A 4,034-nucleotide genomic window follows, 5' to 3' on the forward strand; every position below is an offset into this window, starting at 1 on the left:
TCACTCACATTAGAATATTGGGGAGCCTTTTTCTTCATGTTTTGGCAGGAAACAGATGCGCTGCCATATTAATTTGAATTGTCAGCTTGCTTGGATGAACTCTTGTTTTTTTTTGGCTACTGATCTCCTCTGAGAAGATGTGATAGACACTTGTGTGGATGATAAGTTGAGAGTCAAAAAATGAAGGATGAAAACCTATGGAAAGAATAGTAGTTGTAGCTGCCGACTGGTAGTTGCAAACAATTAATTGCAACCAATAAAACACCCCCACTTGGATCTCAAATTAATTCCAAATTTTTGTTTGGAGGCTAACAACAACAGACCCATATTTTCTAGCAATCGAATTTGCTAGAAGTTGATATACCTCTAATGTTTTTAAAGGCTGAGCTAGGTGCCAAGCCAATAATGAGTCGACCGAGTCCATGGAAACCCAACTCTTCATTTTTCATTATTTGTTTTAAAATCATTTCAAAGTAATTTTTTTAAAATTAATTAAACATTATTTATTGGTTCGTTATACAACATTAAAAAAAATATTTATTATATTCTTAGGTTTTAAATTAAATTTAAACTTCATTTAAAAGTATGGTACTCTTGTTTTAAAAGTTCAAATACAGTATTAAATAGTACAGCATTAATTGGATTAATTTTTTTCTTACTAAACAAGCTTCAAGAAACTAAAGGGTTTCCAATACATTTTCTTAACTATATATCACTATAACTTGTGTGGTATACAAATATTTTCCATCGTAAGTTTTGTGTGTGTATTATAAGAGTTTGCGTTGAAAAATAATATAGATACACAAATTAATGATACATAACATATTAAGAAAAAATGAATTGATTTTGATAATTAGATATATTCCATAGTGACTAATTTCTATTGTAAATTAATTCATTAAACATTAAAATTTATATTGAAAAATAATATATGTGTAATTAATTTTATTCTTTACCAAACAATTATAATACATATCCACTAACAGAATTTTATATTTTACTGACGGAATATTCCGTTAGTAGTTAAACAATGATTATGTTAGCATGATTTTTATCGACGGGCTTATAGATATTTTTTCGATAATTTAATCATTGATAGATTTATAAAAAAAAATACGTCAAACAAAAAAATTCACCTACTTTTTTCCAACAGTATTTCTATCGGTCAATATGATACTTGACCGACAAAAAATACTGTTTGTAATTCCATCAATAATTTTTTAATATTATCAACGGGCTAATTATGTTGGTGATTAAACAATGACAATGATATTTTTACTAATTTTTTTCTAACTCTCGAGAAAACAGTGGCAATGAAAAAAAAATATTTTTAAAAATATAATAAAATGAGTAGAAAATAATTAAAATAAAAATCAAATATTTATTATGCATTTAAAAGTTTACTAGTTCAAATACAATTCATATAGAAGAGAGGGGCTAGAGGAGGAGGAGTAAGAGGAGGGTCTTTGTCGGGACGAGGGGGCGATAAGATGGAGCATATGTATCACCCATATGGAACTCCGAAGTTTGAGTGCTTAAAACCGATTGCGAGCATCCAATGATTGAAACACTTCAAGTCATCCATAAGTCCTCGATTGTAGTGTTTGAGATACCATTAACTCAATTTCTATCAGGTCCACCGGACAATCCTACCTCCAATCATAGTTCAAGATGGGTTGATGGTTCATACCCGGTATTATATGTTTTCTAAAAAAAGTCAGCAAATTCAAAAAATAATAACTTAAGAAAAGAAATTGTTGAAATCCTACATACCACTAAGTACCGGGTTTGATTATCTACGAGCTGCTAAACCCTTTTCTAACGATCATCATTTTGAACATGTGTTTCAATCAAAAGCTCCGTCGAACTTGATTCATATCCAAGAATTGTAGCCTATAAGAGAAAACTATTGTTAGTTAAACATATTCATATAAAATAACAATTTTTAAAAGAAATGGATGTAATAAAAAAAGAATTTTATTATTCGCTTCGCATGACAAACAAACGGAATGGATCCATCGGTGTATATGGTAATGAAATCATGAATCTGCCTATTCTGTTTCTTCGCACCGGATTGTAACCATCGCATGAAATCCTTGAACATCACGTGGTGAATATATTATGCCCATACAACCTTCGAGATGTATAGAGGTCTATAATCCTTTCAAATCACAATGTCTTTCCATCTTGAAAGCTCTCTTTAACATATTTTTGTTGTTTTTCTGAATCTCGTACAAAAAATCATGCAACCTATAGGGTAGAAATGAATTATTGGCTAATAAATGAAAAATAAAATTTTAACATTTGGATAAAAAAATATTTATTTTGATTTTAATCTTTCTTAAATGCAACGTAATTCTCCCAAACTCTCTTTGCAACAGCGTTGTCAGTCCTATCCCAATAAAGGTTTTTCCTTGCAGTTCAAATTTGTAAAACAATTTGGTTAATTAATATTAATAAACTAACCAAATTAACATAATAACAAAATTATTGAAGTTAATATTAACCCTGAACTTTCCGAAACATGCATTAATCATGGGTTTCCGTTCCAGATTTTTGAAAACCTGACTCGATTAAAACAATGACACTTACGTCGATGATTTCAACATCGATGTTATCGTTTAGGCAGTCTCAATATTTGTAAACTTGAAATTGTATTCGTTAATTTAAATTAATTTCTAAAAAATAATTAATGTTCTTTATTTTTTAATAATGCATGAGAGGAAAACAAACTTACATTAAGTGATCAGGCTTCCACTGGACAAGGTATTTTCAAGTAAATGGATCCTGCTTTTAAAAGACCCCTCCTCGGCATGGTAGCATCACACTTAATGAGCCTGTATTGAGAGAGGCTACTTATGCTTATTCATAATCGATATCTAACAACTCATGGTCGTCAGAAGAGCTGTTAGAAGAACTAGCAGCGATCTTTTCTGTACGACACATTACTGACTTTCCTTTAGACATCTACATAGATAAAAGAATTGAGATAATGTAAACCATTCATATTTTTAAAAAAAATTATGTATCACCTCCTCTATACGAGAGACTATCCAATATTTGTTTACCTGCAAATACACATCAATTGAAATTTGATTGCCACAAACTAGTTGATTTTATGCAATTTCTATAGCTTTTAACTTTTCAATATAAGTTTATTTTATTTTGAGCTTTGAGACATTAACTGCTTGAACAACATCAAATTTCAATTTAAATCTTATTATTATTTCAATATTCTTATTACAAAAAAAAAATTTTAATTCCAAATATTCCACCTAATAGATGTTACTAATATTTTATGTATACAAAAATCACAAACTAAACATCACAATCAATTCAAAAATTCAACAAAGAAACCAATTAAATAAAAGAAGAACAAAAAGACTGTATTAAGAAAACGTGAAAAGTATAAGAACAAAATATTAGGCTAATTGGTTAAAAACTACCCTAGATTTTTAATCAACATGATCTTATTTCATAAACTTTGTTTAATTTAATTTGAATTTCTATTTGTTATCCCTTCATCTATATTATGGTCCGATCAGTTAAGTTTAACAATACATACACCCTTTAATTATAACTTAATTTGTGGATAAAAACTCAAAAGAAAAAAAATTAAAAACTTAATTAAATTTAATAAGATGGAAGGGTGACATCAGAAAAAAGAAAAAATTCTAATCAAATTAAAAAAATGTTAGAAACTAATTTTTTATTGATAAAAATTTCAAGATAATTTGACAATTAATCAATAAATTTCTAATCTAAACTAATCTAATTAACAAATTAGGGATTTATAATTCAATAACAAAATTTCACAAAAACATCACAAGCAATTAAAAAAAACAAATTCCAACAACAAAATAATTCAACAAAAATTTTAAAAAAGATAATGCAAAAAAAACAAAAAAAAACAAAATGAAAATCTTACCTCTTAATTCAGCTATGAGTGAAGCTTACACTATTATTTACAAAGAAAAAACCAAAACAAGAACAAATTCACATCATGTTAAAAACAAAAGGTAAAATTGAGAAGA

The sequence above is a fragment of the Populus nigra genome, chromosome 12 (genome assembly GCF_951802175.1).
Source record: "Populus nigra chromosome 12, ddPopNigr1.1, whole genome shotgun sequence".
NCBI lineage: Eukaryota > Viridiplantae > Streptophyta > Magnoliopsida > Malpighiales > Salicaceae > Populus > Populus nigra.